The 24508-nt window shown below is 40.1% G+C and overlaps 1 protein-coding gene across 7 annotated transcripts in view; it reads left to right on the forward strand.

Moving 5' to 3' along the window:
- The first annotated feature begins 22151 nt into the window (after window positions 1–22151).
- The window catches only part of Ssx2ip (SSX family member 2 interacting protein), a 45906-nt gene continuing 43549 nt past the window's right edge, over window positions 22152–24508 (forward strand). For 5 of the 7 annotated variants that reach the window (XM_047518799.1, XM_047518822.1, XM_047518831.1 and 2 more), the window contains exon 1: window positions 22152–22293. The gene's annotated coding sequence lies outside the window, so the exon portion shown is untranslated. Of the gene's footprint in view, window positions 22294–22504; window positions 22522–24508 lie in introns of those variants that run through there. The other 2 variants (XM_047518808.1, XM_047518816.1) reach the window with 2 other exon arrangements.

Genomic DNA, 24508 nt, shown 5'->3' on the forward strand with positions numbered 1-24508 from the left:
CAGCCTCCCAGTTGCTGGGATTTACAGGTATGCACTATTGAGCCCAGCTCCTTTGCCCATATTTCTATTTGGTTCTTTGTTTTTTTACCATTGAGTTGTAGGAATACCTTATATATTTTAAATATTAACCTCTTATCAGATAATAGGGCTTACAAATATTTCCTCCCATTCAGTTGCCTTCTCGTTTTTATTAGCTGATTATTTCTTTTGCTGTGTAGATTTTTAGTTGATATAGTCCCTCCTGCTTATTTTTGTTTTTGTTGCCTATGCATTTGGTGTTAAGTCTGATAAAAACATTGCTAAAATAAATGTCAAGGAGACTTCCACCAATGTTTCTTTATAGGAATTTTATAGATGGGTCTTTCATTTTTGAATCTTTAATTCATTTCATATGGCCTCAGATTTTTTTTAAACACTCCTTTATTCAAGTCAAGATCCAAATAAGGTCCACACATTGCATTTGATTGATAGGATTATTGTGCCTCTTTTATTCTGCAGATTTCCCTTTTCTTCTTTTAAGTTTTTCCCTCTTTGTTTATTGGGAAATCTAGACATCTGTGCAATATATGGACATCTCTACATTTATGCATTGCTGATCTCCATCATATCCTTTAGCATGTTTCCCTGGCCACAGTTCCTATAGTTAACTGCTAATATTAAGCCTTTATTTTAAAATCTTTTTCCATTTTTTCAGCTATACATACATCTACAGTATGATAGAGCCCAGCCCAAATACAAAACCAATACGTAACAAAGGTTTGGTGGTAAGTGGAAGTTATCTTTATTTTCAATGTCTTTAAAGCTTTCACCTATGAAATCTAAACCTCACATGCTCTATTGAATGAGCGTTTCTCCTTCCATCTCACCCTAGTTTAATCAGACGCTCATTTACAGATGACTCACCACATGTCTCAAAATTCTTTTCTTAAGCAAAGATAAGCATTAACACAGAGAAAGCATTAATTTGTCTGGGTTTGTGTGTCCTACTCCTCTGTTTCTAATTTCTTTTTGTTTACCAGACAATGTCGGGTGCCCTGGGATTCACTGATGTGCAGCTCTGTTCCCCATTCACCATGGGATTGAGGTTACCCCTCAGAGAATAGTCTTTCATCTGATTAGACAGATTGAATGGCTGACTTTTTTCTAGTTAGAACCTCCATAGAGAAGACAGACCCTGGACCTCCCCAGGGGGAAGGTGGGCCTAACAGTAGACAGCATTTGATACACTCACAGCTGAGAACTCTTGAAAACCAAGAATGGGGAAGGGAGGGTGTCTCCTTGTATTAGAGCAGATAGTTGCAATTTAATAATCAGATAAGCCATTGCCAAGCTGGCATTATTGCAAATTGTGTGTGTGAACCATGAAAGATACTATTACTGTTTTGAGTTTGGCCTTTTGGGTGATAGTAACATTGGCTTATATTCATTTACTTGGATTCCTTCTCTACCATCTCTAATGTTCTTTTCAACCTCTCCAAACCCTATTATGCAAGGCAAATATATGCTAGTTAGTTAAATATATCCTTAAACTGACTTTGCTATAAATATTTCCCAGTTGCATATAGCTTCAAATCTATTCTGTATCTTGAAGAGTACAGTTATTTTTATTTCATCTCAGTTCCAGTTTATAACAAATGAAATTGTAAGCAGAAAAAAGCTTGGAGAAATGAAAACCCAGAACTATATTAGTGGAGAAAGCACATTTTGTGTTTGAATGTCAACTTTTGAAAGGAAATATTGATGTACTCAGAAATGGAAACAAATAAACATTGCTGGATCTATTATCTAGACAGGGACATCAGAAGACTGTCATTCAGGCAGAAACCCTTGTGAAAAGATGAGATTTGCCACAAAACTGAAAATAAGCATGTCCTCATGCCTTACAGATGTGAGGAGAATGGAAAGTAGGCTACTTGGGAAGAGGGGCATAAATAATACTTAACTTCATAGCCTTGGCAGTTTACTAAATGTTGTGTGTTACATTTTCTCATTTTAACTTCATGACAACCTTGTGGAATGTGATATTATGACTATTTTAAGAGAAAAAATGAGGTAAAGAGAGATTAAGACACTTGCTCCAAATCGCATAGCTAATAAGTACTGTAATAGGATTTGAAACTAGGTCTTTGGAAGCCACCTGCATGTCCTCCCTAACCCCACCACCCAATCATGAGGCTCTTGCCTGAGCACTACACTGCATCAGCCTCCTATCCTTTCCCACTGAGCCACCTTTTCTGGTTATTTAAGGACAGAAGTTGCTCTTTTTCTTTCTCTTAGATGCACTGCTTGATAACAAGTTGCTTTTCCTCACTGCGCTTCATTTTCTTAAACTTAAGATTTCTTTCACTTCTTAAGTGCTCTGATTTTTAATAAAATGTAAACTTTAATAAAGCATAATGAAAGTATAGCTACCATTTCTTGGGCAATCTTTGGAATCAAGTATGACACTGAATCTTTTTCAGGCATTATTGCTAACTCAATACAGCCCTGAAGTATTCACTTTATTTTATGAAATACTTCTGAGTCACAAAGAAGTTAAGTAGCTCTCCTCAAATCTAGGCACCCCCATCCTCTCTACTGAGCCATAGCAGAAGCCTCCTAATGATCTCCTTTCTCCCACTTTGGCATTTCTATTCTATTATCCATGCAATATTCAGAGTCACCTTGTTAAAAATTTACATCAGGTCCCTGCCCACTTCACTTGACTGACTGGAGTTCAGACTCCCCATCACTTTTCTCCTTCACACTCTGTGACAGACTAATAGCCTGCCCCAAATGGCCATCTTGTAATCCATGGAACCTGTGAAATTACTGCCTTATGCAGCAAAAGAGACTATTTACAGATCTGATTAAGTTAAGATAGTTGAGGTGAAGAGATTATCCTGCATTATCTAGGAGGGCCCAGTGTAAGTCACAGGGATCCTTTGAAAAGAAGAATATAGGACAGAGATTTGAGGACGCCACACTGCTGGCTTTTAAATTGGAGCACAGGGCCAAAGCTAAGAAATACAGGAAGTCTCTAGAAGTTGGAAAAGGCAAGGAAACAGATTCTCCCTAGCGTGCCTGGAGCGAGTAGGGCATTGCTGACACCTTGAGTTTAGCCCAGTGAAAGCCAATTTGGGCTTCTGACCTCTAGAACCATAAGATAACAACTGTGTGTTATTTTAAGCCACTAAGTTCCCAACAATTTGTCACAGTAGCCAAGAGAACCAACACTCCCCTCACTGACCTTCCATACTGCAAACACACTGTTCTGGCTTCAGGGCCTTTATACTCACCAGTCTCTCTGCCAGGACTGCTCTGCCCTACATTTTAGCATGACCCCCCACTCCACCTGAGGTGTTCCCATCCACCCGTCACTCTTTGTCACACACCTTATTTTCTTCTTACACTCATTACTATCTGAAGTAACCTTGAAGATTGATTTGCTTTCTTTTTGTCTCACCCAACAGTAATCAAAAGCTCTATGAGAGATGGCTTTTATCTGTCCTTTTGTTTTGCTATATTCCAGATGTCTAGGACACAGGGTCCTTCTATTTCCACACAGGCAGACAGTAAGCAATTTCAGAGGAAGGTGTGATCTGAAGAGCAAAACGTGCGAAAAGTCAACTCTAAACATTTGTAAGATGGACCTACTGCTAAGCCAGCTCCCCTCACTCTGTATACACATTCTTCTGGAATCTTACCAAATCTGGAAATGAAGGAGAAGTGCAGTACATTCAGAGAAATAAGTCTACCTTGCCTTTCTCCTTGGGTCGTGTCTGTCACCATGGAAGACTTCCAGGAGCGAAACAAAATGGATTCATTTTCAAAGATCTTTATTGACTACAACTCAACACCATTACAACCTATAGAACCTTTCTACTATATATACAGTGAATTCAGTATTTATAGTGTATTTTTGTAATGGGAAAACTCAAATGTCCATTTAGCTCCTTTTTAAGGACTTGATTAAAAAATAAGAAGTGTAAGGAATTAAGTGATTCTTTACAAATGGATAGATCTTTTCTCCCCTTTGTGTGAGTATTAGCAGGAATATTAATGCCACACATTTACTTAAGGTAACATGGTTCTTCTGGAATGATCTACCAGGGTTTATCTGAAAAGCATGGAAGTTAGTCTGTATAGACTTTAATGAATCATTCTAGAGTATTTAAAAGAGCTGGAAAATGTTGGTGGGGAGTAATGTTGGTTGGTTCTGAGGACCTAGGTGAAAACCTACAAAGGCATCCCCAATCCTGGCATTACAGTGGCTGGTGTAAGCAAAGGGTGGAAGAAAGGGAAGTGGCCCATACAAACCAGGCTTGTATCACAGTCACTCTAGCTTTCCAGGAAAAGGAGAGTTGCATCTTCCCCATTCAAAATCCCACAATTGGATCTTTTTGGGTTATGTGTCTATCCATTAACCAATTGCTGAGGTCAGGGCGATGCAGTATTCTGATTGGCCAAGACTGGATCTCAGTCCCATTCCCAAACTGAGAGTCAGATCAACTGTACTGACGAGTTTAAAGGAGAGTTGGAGAGAGATGCTTTCTCAAGGAAAGTCAAGATGCTGCCACTGGTAGAAGGAATAGGTGCTCGGCAGACAAAAGTAATATATGTCGTCTGTCTTCCATAATCACTCCAGGTGGAGTTTCAGACATCAAGACTTTCAAATCAGGGAGATATATTCTTGAAACTTTTTTGTTTTTGCTCTTTTGGGATCCTTAGATAACACCACGTCACTACATTACCACCAGCCTACTGTACTCACACTAAAGAGCCATCTGGTCTGGGTTTGACTATTCCATCCATGTTGCTTACAGTTCTGTTTTAAATCCCTTCACTTATCAAGTCAGGTAGCAGCATTTAAATATGCAGAATTCTGAAAATGTTCAAATTAGAAATAGTTTACCGTGCTTTGGAAATGCAAACAGCAGTTCTGAAAATGAAGACCTCCAGCAGAATTTGTGGAGTTTCCTATTTTTTTTTTTTCATTTTGTTGCTTGCTTGTTCTGTGTCTTATATAGTTGAAAAGAAGATATTTATTATCAACAATATTATACCAAATAAATGAGATAGCAAACTTTCTATACAGATAAAAACCTTCAAACATTCTTATTTTCTTATGGCCTTATTTGAATGTTTTTGAATGTGTTTGTGTGTTTGATTTCCTATACTAGATTTGCATAAAAGTATAAAGGTGGATTTAAAGCTTTCTTTCTTAAGAAAATGATAAATGAAAGGAGTCATTAAATATATTATTCTGATTGAATGTCTCGTGTTGGCAATTTGGAACATAATAATCAGACTTTTTAATTTGTTCTTAAATTTTACTTTACAGGGTCTTTGCTTAATTAATATTATGAACTTCATAGATGCTTGGATAAGACATTTAAATTCATTTTACCAATTCCACTTTGGGTATGGAATAAATCGTAATCTAAATATACTACAATCGTGTTTTCTAGGATTTATCTGCCACCCACTTTTCGAGGTTCCTATTCCACTTTAGGAACTTTAGTAGGTGCATCTGTTGTTTTCATTTATCCTGCATCCTTTTCTCTCTTTTCATGGCAGCAGTCCTTCGACTGCCTTCCTTTACACCACGTAGCTCTGCTGGGATTGCCAATCATGGTAACCCTGCTTCTGGCAGAGAATTTTAGTACGGGATCCAAGTTAGGGTATCTGTTGATCATATTCCTTAGACTATAGTGATTTGTTCAAGAAAGGGTTCATCACCCTCTGGAGACAGTTAGAACGTCTCCCTGAAATTTTCTGGAATAGATATCATTCTCGTGGCTCTTTGGTGACAAGCCAATAGAAGCAACCCAGGAGCTGTATCCACATGTAACTTGTGCCCATGTTTCCCACCTCCTGGTGAAATCATGTATATAGTAGGACAGAGGGAGGCCAGGTATACCAAAGGAGGCAGAGGTCAGAAATAGAGAAAGAGACTGCAGACAAACAATGTTCACAGACCCATTTATACAGACAATTTGATTCAGGAATGTACCACAGAATTCTTAGGTCTGTGTAAGGTATAGTAATTTATTGCTGAAGATTTAGAATATTCGGTAGAGAAATCCACTTTTGTATTTGTTTATTGTCCAAGCAGTTTACACGAAATGTCTCTGCAGTGTCTACACACCATCTCTTCTGTTCAGGTCCAAGAATCAGCTCTTTAGCTTCCTAATTATCAAATGTACTATTCTTCACTAATAGGGTATCTTCCACAATGAGAAAAACATAGCTATGCTTTTATTACTCACACACTGTCGTGGCTCTTTAGAACCTCATTTGTAAGCCAGGCATGACGATGCATGCTTGTAATACCAGTGGCTCACCAGGCTGAGGCAGGAGGATCGCAAGTTCAAAGCCAGCTTCAGCAACTTAGTGACATCCTAGGCAGCTTAGCAAAACCCTGTCCCAAAATAAAAAGAATAAAAAACTGGCTGAGGATGTGGCTCAATGGTTAAGCACCCCTGGGTTAAATCCCCAGAACCAAAAAAACAAAACAAAACAAAAAAAACTTTTGTATCAGGAGAATTTATATCCTTGGTCCCTACAAGTTCCATAGTACCACATACATAATGCTGGTCACATTGTTACTCATGAAGCTATATCATCCCTGGTGCAGCCATGGACTCTCGAGGAGGTTACTGTGTGTGATGATGACCACGAAAGCAAGTCTTGTCCAGAGTGTGAATTTTTTGAGCTGGGTGCAAAGGGCAAACTAAAAATGTAGAGATACTTGAAACTAAGATAATTGAGAGCCCACAATGATTGTAAATGGCGAAGTCTGAGGAAACCAGAGAGGACTGTGTCTCAGGGAGAATGACAAAAGACCAGATCACTAGGAATAAAGAGATTGAGAAATGGAGAGCCCCTGGGATTGGATGGAATATTGTGTAGGTATAATGGGAATAATGACAAGAGAATGGAGGAGAGAAATACAGCAAAACTGGTGTTGAAATTTTCAAGAATGTGTGGAAGGGACCAGGAGCAAAAGACAAGATCACAGCAAGGAGGTCTGGAGGGAAGTTGCTATAGTTTGGATCTCAAGTGCTCCCCAAAGGTCCCAGGTAAAGGCTTGCTCCCCTCTGTGGTTCTACTGGGAGGTCATGGATCCTGTAAGAGCCTAGTGGGAGGTCTTTAGGTCATTGACAGCATGCCCTTTATGGGGGTAGCAGGATCTCAGCCCCTTCCTCTTTCTCTTTCACTTCCAGTCCTAAGATGAGCACCTCTTGCTCCTGTGATGATGTGCTACTTCTCCACAAACACAAAACCCACAGGACCAATTGATCATAGCCTGAAATCTTTAAAACTGTGAGCCAAAGTAAGCCTTTCATCTTTTTTTTTTTTAATTTGAAGCCTTTTATCTTTATAAGTTGATTATCTCAAATATTTGTTATAGTAACAGAAAACTGACCATAGATACAGTCTGATGCCTTGAGCTTCAAAATAACTGATGGGGGAAAGCAAGAAAGAAGCAATAGTTTGGAAGTGATAGTGAGGAGCAAGAAGGATGTCTCCCTCACCTGCTGGCCCAGTGGAAAGTGATACATGAGAGAAAATTGGCCACCACTCATGAGGACTTCAGAGAATTCAGGACCTCAGCAGAAAGTCAGGTTTCCCCTTCAGCTAAGAGAAAAGATTGTTCACAGCAGTGTAGTTAAAGGGGATTTTTCTGATGACAGAGGGAGATAAGGAGGTAAGTAGTGAAATTTGACCTGGGAAGCTTGAGTTCATTGAGATAAATACTTAGGACATGGTGACCTGGTGGCCACTTAAAAGAAGGGGATAATTAATTCTGATTATCCTTGGAACTTGAGTCAGGCAATTCTTAGGAGAAAGAGAAAACAGAGATTAAATTCATTAGAATCCAATTGATTCAATAATGCAGTCCATCCTTCTTCCTTAAGAACTCAAGGGGCTGGGGGTATAGCTCAGTTGGTAGAGTGCTTGCCTTACATGCACAAGGCCCTGAGTTCAAACCCTGGCACCAAAAAAACAAAACCAAAAAAAAAAAAAAAAAAAGAACTCAAGTCCGTGCCACCTACAATCCACATTCTGTCTTGATTTAGGTCCTCATTTGTTCTTTCCTGGATTATTACAATTGCCCCCAAACTGGTCTCTCTCACTGGTCTCACCTCTCTCCTCCATCCTCCACATTTCTTCCTGAGTATTCTTTGTAAATCATTAATTTAATCAGGCTTCTCCTTGATTCTATAGCCACTTGATGCCTTTCCCAATGCTTCAAGGTAAGATTTAATGTGTAGCATGAGGGGAATTGTTAATAATAATGTACTGTATTCAGAACTTTTGCTAAATGAGATTATAGCTGCTTTTGCTACAGAGAAAAAAATGAATGAATGTATGAGATGAGGGATATTTTCATCATTTCCCTATGGTGATCATTTTACAACAGACAACTATATATTTATGATCTTAGGATGTTTACTTTAAATATATACGATTAATTTATTTTTAAAAAGACTCTTTTATAGTGACCAAGCTAGTCATGCAAACAGGCAAGAAAAGAAAAAAAAAAAAAAAAAAAAAAAAAAAAAAAAGCAAGTTTGCCCAACAAATTTAACCACAAAGTTAGGGAAAATTGGGATTTAAATTATAAGAGGAAATCTCTATGCAAGTTCTCAAATGATAGTTCTTCCTACTCAAATGAAAAGGAAGCAGCTCTTAGATTAGGGTAACTGACTAAAAAATGACTAAGACAACCTGTAGACAAAAGTGTGTAAAGATAAGTTCAAGTCTCATCTGTGAGACCCACTTACCCCCCTGAAAAAACGTTGGAAAGTCTAGTATTCCTCCCACAGTTTTATGTTGCCACCTATAATTTTTCATCACGAGTTTGCAAAGGGTATAATTTCCAGCATATCGCAAAAGCTGTTAGTTCACTCTTTTAAATTTATTCACAAGAATCTAAATCCCACAATGATTTACTGCTCAACACTATTCACTTAAAATATACATGAATCAGCTTTTCTTCAAAAGAAGATTTGCATTGTTTCCTTTTCTTCTCGAACTCATATTTTCCCTCTATCCCCCACAGGATGTTATCATACTGCATATTTTCATGCTTAAAAATTTTATTGATCATTATATCATTCTTCACCCAGACATTATAACTACATATTTATATAATTTTACTTACCCATGACTCTAATGTTCCAGATGTTAAAATGTCTCCAGATAGTTATCACTATAATAATTGCTAGTACACAATTATTACAATACACAATTGCATTAATTGTTGCATGCACAGACAGCAGTACACAGTTGATCAAATAGTAGTTACATTACAAATTGATACATAATTTTAAACATAAAATACAATTTTATTGCTGGGGTGGCACACACCTGCAATCCCAGTGACTCTGAAGGCTGAGGCTGGAGGATCTCAAGTTTGAGAACATCTTCAGCAACTTAGTGAGACCCTGTCTCAAAATAAAAAAAATAAAAAGGACTGGGGATGTAGCTCAGTGGTAAATTGTCCCTGGGTTCAATCCCCAGTACCAAAATAGAGATAGATTAATAGAGAGAGAGAGAGAGAGAGAGATGGTTAATTTGAATTGTCAACTTGATTGGATTAAGAGATGCCAATGATTAGGAGGCTTCTGGGTGTGTCAGTGAGGGCATGTTTAGGAATGACTGGAATGTGGGATGGTGAACTGAGGTGAAGACCCTCCCTAAGCGTGGGCAGTACCACCCAATAAGATGGTGGCTTGGATGGAATAAAAGTCAGAAGAACAAGGAGCCAATGCAGATGTAAGCTTGACTCTTTTTGAATAGTTTCTTGATTCCTGCTTCAATTGTCAGAGGATATCAGACTCTCATTTCTTCCTTCTTCCAAAGTGAACTCTGCCAGTGATTCTCCAGGTAGTTTCCAGAAGCCTTGGTCTCAGATTAGGGTAGCACTGTTGATCCTTTTTGTTGTGGGGCTTCTGTCTCTTGGACTGTGCAGCTACTGGTTCTTCCAGCTGTCCAGCTGCAGAGGCCATTGTGGACTATCCAGCTTCTGGCCGTGTAAGCCAATCTAATAAATCCTCTTTTTATAATCATACTTCTTGTTGATTCTGTTCCTCTAGAGAACCCTAATACAGATAGATAGATAGATAGATAGATAGATAGATAGATAGATAGATAGATGATAGATAGACAGACATAGAATTTTATTGAAAGTATATCTGTCAATTACATGAAAGAGGCTTTTTCTTATGAGCAGATGGATATTATTTACAGCTAGAAGGAGACAGGTTCTGCCCCAATTCTATTCATGTGCTTGATGCTGTTTTTGTAGATATAAATGCTGAGGTACTATGTTCATAGAAATGAATAGATGGGAATGTGGATTTTGTTATAGCAGTGTTACTCTACTCCCATGACTCCTTTCAGTTACTTGACACATCGTGCAATGATCTACAACTTCAGTGATTTTTACTACTCTAGTGACAATTTTGTTCCACATCATCACAGTTATTACCTTTCTCAACACCACCACAGGCTTCTAATTTTCTGCATTTTGTGCACCTATGACAATGCACCTGGTGAAATGTGCATCTGTGAGGAGAATGACTTTCTTTCTAGTGGGGAAATGGCAATGATGAAAAGGTGTGGAAAAGTGACCACGGGCACGCTCTCAGGCAGCTCAGTTTTAGGGAAAAGTGTAGAAAATAAAGTTGAGGGTGTGGAATTGATTCCCTCAAAACTACCCATGCTCAGTCCTGCTTGAGAGTCTTCATGTAGTTTGAAGATTTTCATTTATTAATCAGCAGTCTTTTGAAGAAAAAAATGACCGCAGAGCAGCAGAGGGAGATCAAGGCTTTCTAAATAGGTTGGTAATGACGGAGTATTTAAGAGGAGACTCTGCACTTCGGTTCCAGGTTGACTAACTGGGTAAATTATTTAACCCTCTCTGTTTAATTCCTCATTTGGAAATAAAGGTAATAACAATGTCTACTTCCCAGGGTTATTGTGAGGATTAAATGAGTTAATATGCAAAGCACTTAGAACAATGCTTGTAGTAATGGCTCCATAAGTCAGTTACATCATACTCAGAAATGATTATAGGTGACATAAAAATTAATACCATAGCCCCTAAATAAGTTAAAGTTTGATACATATTTTTCTCTTATGTAACCTATTGGTTTAATTGGTAAAATCAACACAGAGTGTGAATTTCCACACAAGCACGTGGCAGTTGCTATTCTTGTCCAGAGTTTTCATTTTTGGGCAATGTGCTGCATGCATTGCCTTCTGACAAATGAAACAAAAATACATGAAATATGAGATGTGAATTGTAAGCTTATTCTTCCTAGATCAAAAGTAGCATGTTTAGCAAAATTCACAGGATGCTTATTTCCAGAGGGGCAAGAAGGGTTCATGTGCTCTTTCCTCTACCTTTTATAGCCTCAGAAATTTCCATTATTTCCATTTAGGATACTTCCTCCCACCCCCCACATACTTATTACTAAATATATCATCCAACTTTTAGCTTAGAGATTCAGGGGTTTTGCCTTACTACTGTAAATGGGGCTTCAGGCAGATCATGTTCAAGAGTTTTTATCTTTGTTAAATGAAAGTTAGAGGGGTTTTCATGATATTAGTTTATTTCTCCAGTATTTTTAATGTCCTCACCCCCACACATCATTTTAAATTTGGGTTCTGTGTTTGATAGCATACAAAAGTTGAAAAACACAACAAAGAGCTTGAAAACCCTCATCTGAATACTGTTGGCTTCAGGAACAGCTGCTAAGATAAAATAACTCCAAGAGAGCCCAGCAACCAAAATGCAATTGCTTTCCTTTTTAAAGGGACAGGCAGACTCTTATATGATATTAAGTCTAAAGCTGTTACTTTAAATCATAACTGTATTTTAATTGGTATCGAAGTTTGACAGACCTGAAAGTGTATGTGGGTGTTTTATTCAGTATAAAAAAGCAGATACTACTCCATTATACTTCAGTTTGAGCAATGTTTTGTTGACATCATTGACAGAAGTTTACAAAGGAAGTAAAATCCATCCAGTATCAAGCCTCCAGATTTCTTCTTCACTGAGAAAGTAGAAAAAGAAATTTGCCAAGTGAAATATAAGTGATAAAATCAAATGGAGATCTATAAATAAGATAAAATTGAATTGCCAATTGCAGAATAAAAAGATACAAACTGGTTGGTTGATTGCAATAGCTTAGCCTTCTGTAGTGTGATTCATACTACAGAAAACTTCACCAAAGTCACCTCACAGAAATCTGAGTTTTAAATGATGATAGCTAAAACTAAGTATAAATGAAAAACATTTCAGTATAAATGAAAAACATTTTCTTTTGAGGAAATCTATGATATTAAATTAGGATCCTTTAGAATAGACAAATGATAAAAAGATTATTTATTCTACAAAGATGTCATTCATCATACACAAAGATTTATCATGTTTTAAACATCTAACTTCACTAACTAGTACATTGAGAATATGGTTTGATTTATAAAACCATTATTTACATATTATTTTTCCTGGCAAATATCTAATACATAGAGCAAATACTAGCAAGAAAACTTAGTCTTGTGGCCTGAAATTTTCGGAACAGTGATAATTTTGTGAAAAGTTGTACTTCTCAATATGCTCTAACTTTTCTGGCCTAATTAAAATAGTAAGGAAAGAAAGTATGATTCAGAAAAACATGCATACCTTAGGTACATATTTCTAAATACAAAACACAGTTTTGTATTTAGAATCTTAAATGTCCCCCAAAGGTTCAAAAGTTGAAGGCTTGGTCTGCAGATGATGGTGCTATTGGGAAGTGGTAGAGTCTTTAAGAGGTGGGGTGGAGGTGAAGGAAGCCGGGTCACTAGGGCATGCCCTTGAAGGGGATATTGGGACCAGACCGAGGGTCCTCCCTCCTTCTCTCTCTCTCCCTCTTTCCTGTCCACGATGAGGTGAGCGGCTTTGCTCCATCACACACTCCCCACCATGCCATCTGCCTTACCATAGGCCCAGAAACAACAGAACCAACAACCATGGACTGAAACCTCTGAGACCATGAGCCAAAATAAATCTTTCCTTCCTTTAAATTATCTCAAGTACTTTGTGACAGTGATGGAAAGCTCTCTAACATAAGTCCCATATTTTTCCTGCTTAATTATTCCATTCAATTAGTGCTTTACAAATAAGTCCTATATTGCATTTCTCATTGATGTTTTTTCTCACTTGACTATTTCCACTTGTGACATTTGATATTTGTACCAATAAAATGAAATACCACCACCTCAGGTCACTTCATGAGAGTCTTTTCTTCATGGAACTATCAGATAGGGTGCTTTTGGATAAAGTAATAGCAACCTAATAGTGGCTTAGAATACAAGGCATTTGTTGTTTACTTAACAAAATGGCCAGAGGAAAGTATTTCCAGGTTGGTTTCGGAGCTCACAGGTATCAACATGGACCCAGGAGCCTGAGCCAAGATGTCAGCCCAGGCAATCTTACTCAAATGCCTATGGAAAGCTCTACTTCTTATAATACTCACACTGTTCATTATTCTGTCTTCTTTGGAGATTCTTTAGTTGCTGTTGTAGACAGAGAACTTTTCTTACCTCATATTTTTCAATGCTTGGTATGTCATAATCATTTAATAAATATTCATTAAATCATCAAGGTCCATTTTAAGGAAAAGGGAGAATAGGACTCTATGAAATAAAAGAATGCTTAGGTACAGAATTAAGTCAGTTTGAATTTTCAAGTTAATGCTGGATCTTTTTACTCTGTGATTTTAAAACAGATTTCAGTATAAATGAAAAACATTTTGTGTTATTTATAGTTCCCCACTTCCTTGGAAGGTCCTTTGTTGGCTGAGCAAAGATTTGAGCCTAAATTTGAAGTTTAAGAGTAGAATGAGCTAAATTGCTCTACACAAGAAATGTTTAGAGGCCACTGGAATTGGCAAGATTAGTTTTGTATGTATGCCTTTGTGTGACTGTGAGTTTACATAAGTGTGTATAAATGTGTGCATGTGCTCGAAGGGAAGAGTGGGATTGGGCAAAAACAAGCTGGTTGAAGAAGAGACCTGAGAGTACGCATGTTCAGTGGTGACTTTTTAAAAAGTGGTATGCGGGAAGTCATCCATGACCAACAAATAAAACCAGGCTTGGTGAGCTATCAGACACAGAAATCTGGCTCCCAGGAACTGGCAATCACTGAGAGATTGTTCCAGATTACCTGGAGTATGTGGTTTCTGTGCAGTGACTCACTACCACAATTTTTAGGTCCTATGGGATGACCACTAGAGCAAAATGTCTTGCTTAACTCCACCCCAACTTGTTTCTCATGGAAGAAGCTCCTCCTGGTCCCCCTTTTACCTGTACAGCTATAAATAAAGGAAAGGTGGACTCTTCCATCTTTGTTAGAGCCGGATCCTAGCATGGCTCAATCCCTCACGCCCCCTGATTCAAAAGAGATTATTGACTCTTGTGGTTTTTTCCTATTAAATAAATTTCTCAGCGATTAATTTACAGCTGGCCCATCCCTCTGACAGGAATCCTTCCCCTCGCCCACGCTGGATGTGTGCCGAGAGTGGTAGATTGTAGGCTGTGTGACAAAACACCACAAGATTTCAGTTAAACTATAAAATGTTATAGACCAGGCATGGTGGTATACACCATGTAGTCCCAGCTACTAGTGAAGTGATACAGAAGGATCACTTGGGGCCAGGAGTTCAAGGCCAGCCTGGGCAACATAGGGTGAAGCTGTCTCAAAACAAGCAGTCATAATATACTTGGCATAATTAGATAGTAAAGATAAGTTTCAGAGATCCAAGATGGTGAACTAGAGGGAGGCTGCATTCCTTGTCACTCCGTAACTCTGGTTTCGAGCAGAGGATATCTGTTTCTTGGTGAGGCAGTTTTTGCTGCTTATCGATCCCCTGCTGTTTACCCCATTTGTCTACTGCGATCACCTGCAGTCTGCCAGTATATTGACACCCTTTTGAGTGCAGATTGCTCACTGTCAAGCGCCTATCATCCACCATTTGCCTGCCTCTTACCTGTCCATTGCCTGGCTTTCACCTACCCTTCACCTACCCATCACCCACCGCCTGAGGTTCACCTCCCCATCATCCAACAGCAGGCAGCAAACTGACCGCAGACCGCCAGTGGAGCGCCAGCTGCCTGCTGTTGTCTGGAAGTTCACTGTCACAGTACCTGCAGGTTTGGTTACATGTGGCTGCCACCATTTTGAGACAACAGCCAGGCCCCATAGGACCCCTGGCCAGATGACTGAGCCCTGTCTCCAGGATCCCTCAGCCCAACCAATCACTCCCTGCCTCTGGGGCCCTCACATCGACAGACTGCTCCCTGCCACCAGGCCCCCCAGACCAACTGACTGCACCTGGCCTCCAGGATCCCGCAACCAGACTGACCACACCCCACCTCCAGGACCCCTGCCTGACCAACTGCACCCTGCCTCCAGGACCTCCAGCCGACCTCACCTACAACCTGAGCTGAAGCTCCCCATTTGCCAACACATTTGGAAGTCAGAGCTGCCATCTTGGATAATCCTGGAAGCTGTATCTCCCATCTTTAGGTGGGGCAAATCCCATCCTGAGACTCCTGCTGGAGACTTGAAGCTCATTGTCAGGTACCTCTCATACATCAGGCCACTGAAGACTGGGAGGTTTGAATACTAAATGACTATTATAGTGTAGATTTTCTTTTTTCTCCTTATTAAAAAATTTTAAGTTTTTATTTCTTTACTTTTCTCACTCTCTTTTCTTTTTGTTTACCTGTTCCCTCAGAGTCTCTTTCTCCCTTTTCACATGCTAACAATCAACTTCTTTTGATTACACTCTAAAGATGAGTTTCTGTGAAGAACTTGAATTAACCTGGTTGAAGTGTTATATCATAACTTGAATAGTCCTCCTGAATGCTTAAAATGATTACTATCATACACACATGTGTGTGTGCATGCATGTGTACATTTTGCATGTGTGCACACTGCATTTACTGAAGGTGGTATGCTTATCTCTTAGAAAAACCACTTGAGATCTACTCTAGTTGATACCTGACCACTTTTCTATGATAGTACCTCATTAACTGATGGAGTGATTTATGTATAATCAAGTTTTACATGGCACATTTTAAAATTAATAAATGAATTTTGGGACAAATGAAAAGTTGGGAACCAAATTATTAGTGCTTGATAAAATTCTGCAGGTGTTCTTACCCTAAATGAAAATAACTCATAGGGTAAAACACTCAGCAGACCAGACAAAATCTAAAACACTAAGAACACCCAGAAGAATGGAACACCAGTCATTAGTCTGCTGATCTGGTTGAGTGTGACAGAGTGGTGCAGTGGGAGGAAGAAAGGAGGAGAGTTTGCTTTTCTGGGGTTTTCACCTGGATGGAAATAAATAGAACTATGAACAGCAGTGGTCTGTTTTTCTTGCAAACTCAGCTGGCACTTTGTAGGCAGCACACATTGTCATTTTAACTACTACTGATATTGGCCCAAATCCAAAGGAATTGGCTTGAAATGAATCACTTTTGGAAATACGGCATAATGAAGAAATTTTCTTAGCAGAGCAACCAAACCCCATTAAGTTTTACAAGTCAGAAAGCAGAGCTGGTGGTCTGATCTGGAGGTGAGTGGGCTCTAGTGGCGGGGGGTGGAGGGTCTTGTTGACTTTTTAAATTCATAGAACTATTGCCTATTTTGCAGAGTGAAGACTGTCCCAGGTCTTGCTCCAGTTTTTTCTCCATCACAGAGTACTTCCTGATCTTTGGCCCCTGAGCTCTCTCCCATACTGTTTTGCAGTGAATTACAGTTTTAAATTGATTGTGCAAAAAAAAAAAAAAAAAAAAAAAAAAAGCCCATAGATACAAAAGTGTCTAGCTCAGAATCTAGAAAAATTTAGTTTATCTTCTCTGTTATCCCTGAAAATGTAATCCTGGACAGAATACAGAAGTAATGAAAGCAGGACCATTAAGCAGAAGTGATTCAGCCCATATTCTCATCTGTTACAGCACACAGGCCCTAATAAGAAATGTACTTTGATAGATCCAGAAACTATTGCTGCTATTGAAATAACCCAGATGGTATGCATTACAGCAGAAAGCCTTTATGAGTTGGCCCATTATTATCCAGATCTGAATATGCATGCTAAAGGCTGGGCAGCCAGAATACTTGCTAGGGTATTTGAAATACTTGTTTCTAAGGAAGACATATGAATAGAATAGGGAGGGGGTGAAGTTATTTATTTCAACAGAATTAAAATATTTTAAAATCACAATAATGCACACTTACAAAAATTCATATATAGCAGAAGTTAGTAAGATGTAAAGTCAATGTTCCTTCTCTCCTTTCTGCCTCTCTCTAAGTCTCACTATGAACTGCTTGGTTAGCAACCCTTCCAGTGTAGGCATGCAGCATCTGGGGCCACAGAAGACAGTCCCTGCCTTCATGGGACTTATGTTTTAGTGCTAGGGGGCAGAACACAAGCCAAGAAACACATAAAACCGATCCTGAGAAGATTGCTTTGTATATGGAGGCAGGATCTGGATGATGAAAAGAATCACAGTCTTGAAGCTTTGTGGGAAGAGCCTTACAGGAAGACCACTACTATAGGATGGATTTGAAATATCCTCTTCAAAGTTCATGTGTTAAAGACTTGGTCCCCAGCCCATGACACTATTGGGAGTGGGTACAATTTTAGGAGGTGAAGCCTAGAGGAAATACATAGAGTCACTGGGAACACTCTTTGCTTCCTCGCTACCATGAAGTGAGCAGATTTGCTCCACCATGTGCTCCCTATGGTACGCTGTTTTGCCACAGGCCCCAAAGCAACAGGTCAACCAACCACAGATGTAACCTCTGAATCTGGGAGCCAAAATAAACCTTTTCTCCTTTTGAGTTGACTATCTCAGTATTTTGTCATTGTGACAGAAAGCTCAAAGACTGAATGGTAAGTTCAAAGACCAGGGGAGTTTAAAGGGGCAACCCTATGGCTGACACTTTCTGTGCTGAATGAGAGTTTGGAGAGATCTGATCATGCTAGTTAAGACTGAGTAAGAAGTTCAATTTCTTACTAAATACAATGATAGGCCAATGAAGTTTTTAAATTGAGGATGAAAGGCAACTGATTTCTATTTTTGAAAGATGACTCTGATGTAGTGGTGGCAGAAATGGAAGTCTGCACACAGACTTCATTCACGCACAAACACAAACATAGAAATGTATATATTGACAGGCACGGCAGCACATGCCTGTAATCCCGGTGACTTGGGAGGCTGAGGCAGGAGGATCATGAGTTCAAAGCCTGTCTCAGCAACTTAGAGAAGCCCTAAGCAACTCAGAAAGACCCTGTCTCTAATAAAATACAAAAATGGGCTGCAGATGTGGCTTAATGGTTAAGTGCATCTGGGTTCAGGTCCTGGTGACAAAAAAAAAAAAAAAAAAAGAACTGTATATTATATATGTTATTTTTAAAAAAGCAAAAACAACTGGTTGCTGGTTGATTTTTTTTTTTTTTTTTTTAGAATTCCTCTTTGAAATTATATTCAGAGTCAGTTTACTGCCTCCCAGACAATCAAATACATCTTGTTTTTTTCCTACCCACCTTGATGCAGTATCTTATCAGGAAAAACACAGACTTAGCATATTAACTTTTGGTTCTAGAATATAGTCACTGGATTTGGTTCTGAATGACTTTTGGATTACCTGAAAATCACTTATTTTCAAGGAAATAATTATTTTCAACAAATGAATTTCTTACAGACATGATACATTTTGAGTAGCATCAGTGGAATACCTATGCGGTCTGCTAATGTGCTTACTTTGAAATGTTAAAAAACAATCATTTGAAGTTATAAATTAGTCCTCAAGTAATTATTCACAAATCACAAAGTATCAGTACCTGTTTTAGGCACTGAGAATATATTAATGAACAGAGCAGACAAAATCTCTTCCTGCTAGCGGAAACGGGCCAAACAAGCATTCAAAATAAGTAAATTATAAATTATAGTTAAAGATTACATAAGAGCAAAATAAGAGAGATTTGGAGAGCTGAAGGGGGTCCCCCTTTTCAATAATGTCAGATTGGGTCTTACAAAGATGATGACAGTTAAGCAGACCTCAAAGAGGAAATATACAAATGCTAATGAAAAGACCATTCAAACATAGAGAATAGTCAACGCAAGGGAACGTGCCTGGCAAGGTTGAGGAACAATAAGGTGGCTACTAGTTAGTTAAATTATTAGTTGATAAAGGTGAAGAACATATGGTCAGAGAGCTAAGGAGATGGAGGGCAGATTATAAGCAACTAAGTAGCTATGGTAAGAATTTTGGCTTTACCATTGAGTGAGGAAAGTCAAAGCAGAGAAATGATATGATATGACTGTGTTTTCAAAGAATTTCTCTGACTACTTTGATGTAAATAGACTAAAGGAGCAAGAATGAAAGTTTTCATGTGTTATGGAAAACAGTAACATTTCATAGACATATCCCCTTAATTTTGCTAAAAATAGGAAAGGAAACAAATTAAAGTTTTTTATGTTTTTTCTTTTAAATTCCAGATCTGATCTTTGTTCTTTATCATTCCTTATCATAGCCAATTTCTTTCTATCAAGCTCAATTTCTTCCAGATTTTGGCTTAAAGTGTCCCTAGACTACTTTCAGGCTGCAACATTAATTATTTTGTCCTGTATAGAAGTCAGGATCTTCTTAGTGGAAAATAACTGAATACCTGACCCAAAAAGGCTTAAGCAACAGTTCATTACTATTTCACATGATGAGCAATATGACATACACAGAGCCAGGGAAGGTTAATTTAGTACTCAGTGAAATCTGGGCTCTGGTGCCTTTTCGGTTTTTCTTGCTTTTCTCTCATGGTCACAAGATGTGCCACTGTGACTCTCCAAACATGTCTTGCTCACTGGAGGATGACAAAGACAAGAAGTGAGGAATAGACTTCTTGTTATGCACTTGAAGGATAAAATCCATCCCCTGAAGCTCCTCAGTCCCTCATTTCCAATTATGTACTGATAAGTCACATGCTTAGTCCCTTAACCACTCCCCGACAAAGAGGGATAAGGTACCTAGACAGGTTTAGATCAGTGATCCTGAAAGGATGATTTGTGGAACCCTGGGGAGGGGGTCCCTAAGACCCTTTCAGAGAGTTATATTTTAATATAATACTAAGATTTTTTTTTGCAATTTTCACTCTCTTAACGGTGCACAATGAAGTTTTCCAGACCTTCCTAGAAATAGTGCAATCATTGAATGCAGAAGCAAGTATGAAGATCCGAATGACTTCTATTAAGACAGAAGCTAAACTCATATGCAAAGTGTTAAAGTAATGCCATTCTTTTTACTATTTTTTTTGAAAATTGGTTATTTTTCCTTAAAATGTGTTATATATGTTGACTTTTTTATTCTTCTTTAAAAAATAAATATTTTAAAATTGTTTGAGTTTCTAATATGACAAATATTGATAGATAGAAACTGCATAAAGAAAAGCACTTTATTCATGGAAAGGAGTCCAGAGACCAAAAGATTGAAAACCTCTGGTTTATTCATATAGGCCTGATTCATCCCTGGGCAAGGTCAATTTTGCAGCGTTCACCTCAGCCTGACCCAAAACTTCTTCAAATATTACCAACAATAATATTTGGTGAGGTCACAACAGGTTCTGCCCAGACCTTGCTTATTGAACTGATTCATCTTCTAGCTAGTCAGGAGGTGAGCTCTTTTTTTGATTGGGAGGTGGTGAAATGGTCAAAATGAAGCCCTAAGAGGTATTTGAAAAACTGTCACATTAGGTTGCTTCTTGAGATGGAAGAAGTGTGGTATTTTGAAGAGTGGACATTTGAAATTTCAAAACCTCTCGGAGGGAACCCCTAACCTCCATCAGTCTGAGTTAGGGAACAAGTTATTAAATCAGTTGCAGTAATCGGTTTCTCCTAGCCCGGATTCTGATCTAAAAGCGACCCTACAAAGATGGGCCCTACCTAGGCTTTTGGCAGTCAATAACCTGTGCTCAACAGCAGTTAGGAGGCTTCCACTTAGGCCCAAGGCAAAAATGAGAATTTCCTTGGGCTCTGAGGTTGTCATCGTGGTCCGTTCATTTTCTCACCTTGATCATTCTTTAAGACTGGGGATATGTGTGTGTTTTGTTTTTCAGTGTTAGTATTTCTTATTCTGCTCTCATCCTATTTTCGTTTCAAGGTGCCCTCAGGTACCTCCTCAAAACTCCAAAACTATTTTTCTTCTCTTGGCTACACACACACACACACACACACACACACACACCAAAGTTCACCTTTGTGTTTACAACCCAACGCACATATCTGCGATTATTGCGTCTTTTTTCATTCCCTATCAGGGGAATTTTAGGTTGTCAAGGTACTGGGGAGGAGCCAGCCTGACGCTGACCACGTGCAGCAGTCATACATTTCCTTTGCACATATTTTGCAGAGTGGGTGTGGGGCATTTTTGGATAAACTTTAGTACACCAGTGCCATTTCTTACGATCTTCCTTTTGTCTGTTGTTTTTTCCCTAGGTCTGCTTCTTTGCCCTAATTTTACCTGTACCTTTCTAACGGTTGGTTTGTTTGCATCTACGATTTCCAAGGCTTGAACCTCCCTTCCCTGGGGCCTGACCTAATTCTGGATGCCCAGTGTTGTTTGGTTTATTCTTCCACTTTGGAAAACGCACGTGGCTCTTCGCAGAGCTTCACTTTTCTCCTAGAATGGTGCTGGGACTCCGCGGGGACTGAGAGAACATGCTCTAAAGCAGCCAGACCCCTGCCCCCACCGAGCCCCGGGCCCGAGAGCAGCGGGTGCGAGGAGGGGGCGGGGAGCAGGGCCAGCCGGGTGAATCGCGGGGCGTAACAGGTGCCGCGGCCGCAGCTGCGCCCGCAGAGTGCTCGGGCTCCAGGGATAAGGTTTTCTTTTTCTCTGGGTTTTTTTGGAGGTGAGGAGGCGGCTCGGGGCCCCCACCCGACCAATGCAGGCTGCGGTTGTTCATCGCCTAGCAACTAGCGGAGCCAATGGGCGGCGGCCAGGCCTGCGGCGCCGGCGCGCGGGGGCGGGGTGGGAACCTCGCGAACCTGCCGGGGCTGGGAGGCGGCCGCGAGGGGCGGAGCGCAGCCCGGTCAGGGGCGGGGAAGGCGGGAGCCCGCGGCGGAGGAGGGGCGGCCGGCGCGAGGCGCTGCGTCCCGCCGCGCCTGTGCGGGCCCGCGGGGCTGCGGGAGCCGCGCTAGGACGCCGCGAGCGGTGACTCCCCGCCGCTCCCGGGGGCCGTGACGGTGAGCAGCTCGCCCCCCGGCGGGATTGTGACGTGCCCGGCCCGGCAGGGGGCGCTGGGGTCGGTGGGGCTGGGGTCAGGCGGGGCTGGGTGGGGGCGGGCGGGCGGGCGTGGAGGTGTGCACTGGCACCTTGCTCGGCGCCCTGCTTCTCGGCAAGAAGCTCGGCGGCCGTTGGGGCCGTTGGAGGGTGCTGGCGAGTGTTGGCCCTCGCCGCGTCTGGAGCAGGAGGTAGGTGCCAGCTCCGGGATCGTCGCTGCTGGCGGTTGAGCGTTGCGCCCACGAGAGGGCTCCGGCCCAGGGTGCCCCAAACCCTCCCTGGGATGGAGCTAGGGTGGCGCCTCGCAGGGGATGACGAGCGATGCAGAGACGTGGGGGAGGAGGGGTTGGCCAATTTGGGGCTGCAGTGGCTTCTTAGAGGCGGTGGGGCATGCGGGCTTTACTGATTTGTCAGTGCCAGCCGCAAGAGGCAGTCGTTAAAATGAGTTATTGGGTGGCCAGTGGCTCCTGCAGAGGAAAAGCACCCCGGTAGAGATATAGTTGAAGGTCTCGGGGAAGAGTTTACATCATCAAAGAGGGAGGCATGTTTGAGAGATATTTTGGCTTAGAATTTTCCAGTAAAGTACAGTAAAACAAATTGTGAGCTCCCTGCACCTCTTAGAGCCTGTGCTAGTCGCCTGGTTATGCAAGTCACTTGGGCCCAGAAAGTAGCATCTGCTGAATAATTTGCTGTCAGCACACTCACAGGAATTTTTATATTAATACTCCATTCCATGGTCCATAGTTGTTAATGCCAAACTCACTGCTAGCAACCCTGATACAGTTTTTTTTTTTTTTTGAATGATAGGAATGAGATTTTTCTGTTATATAATGGATTGGAGATTTGGAGGGACGCTCCTGGGAGAGTGGTTTAGAAGCCTAAGGATGAGGGCTTCTTGGACTTTGAAACTGCTGGGATCCCCTACCCACTCACATCAGAGTTTAGGTCCAGGTTTGATTATGAATGGTGGATATGAGGAGGGACAGGGGAAGAAAATGCTGGCAGCTTTATAACTTGATCGTGAACTAGAAAGGTCTGGATAATTTGACACATTTAGGACACAATAAAATTTGAGAAGTGTTAGTGCTCTGGAGAGAAATGAAATGCCTTTAAAGTTTAGATCAAGCTGTTTTGAAATTGGAAAGTTAAGAGGTAGATTTATGAACTTGGATCCATCCACAAAACAATACATCAAATTTCTCATTCTAGAGCTATCATAGACCTAGGAAGCGTATGTTATTTGTTCATTCAAACTAAACAAATAAGAAAATTTGATACCTAATTTAATACTGTTGTAGCTGCTATCAATGAAAGTTTCTCAAACAAGATGTTTCTTTGAGAATATGAGTAGGAACTAATACAGTTACAAGGAAGGCTTTTCTCATGACTACCTGGACTCCTAAAGCAAAGTCATTTTATACCCTTCCTTTCCTTCTCTTTCCCCATCTGTACAGTGAAGATAATAAAGCCCTAGGATTAAAGAACGTGGGTGAAGCAGCTTGAAGATAACTGCAAAGACCGGTTATTCTAGGATGAAATGTGAAGATCTCCTCATCACACATTGCGCCTTGTGACAGGGCTTGTTAAGCACATTATGTTCTAAACATGCTGAGGCAGATATATAAGGGAACTAAAATGTTAACTGTTCAGAGTGTTTCACAGAGGTCGTAAATCCTACACAAAGTCAGATTATGTACTTGACTGTCCTAAAACTTGACAAAGTCTGTTCTTTGACCAAAGCTGACTGTGACACAGGTTTTTAAAAAGTAGACATTTGAGTACTCTCGGATAAAAAGCCAAAAAAATGTTACCTCAGTTTTGTGTGATTTTAATTCATCTCACATGATTTAAATTGGAGGGTGTGGTGTTACACAGGCATAATCCTAGCTACTGGGGAGACTGAGGCAGGAAGATGGTTTGAGTCTAGGAGTTTGAAACCAACCTGGGTAATATTGAAACCCATCTTAAAAAAAACAAAAAAGTGATATTTTTCTATAACTTTTATAATGGTTGTGAACATGCTTTATTGTTGTGATCAATTGCTTATGACACAGAAGAGGTTTTGGTACTATGTAGAACTGTTTTGTGTCTTTAGTAATGTTATGCTTAGCTGATAATGAAGGTACAAGCTATCTTTGTGAATTTATGAGCTAAGATAGAATAGTGAAATACCCATTC

Source organism: Sciurus carolinensis, chromosome 1, assembly GCF_902686445.1.
Source record: "Sciurus carolinensis chromosome 1, mSciCar1.2, whole genome shotgun sequence".
NCBI lineage: Eukaryota > Metazoa > Chordata > Mammalia > Rodentia > Sciuridae > Sciurus > Sciurus carolinensis.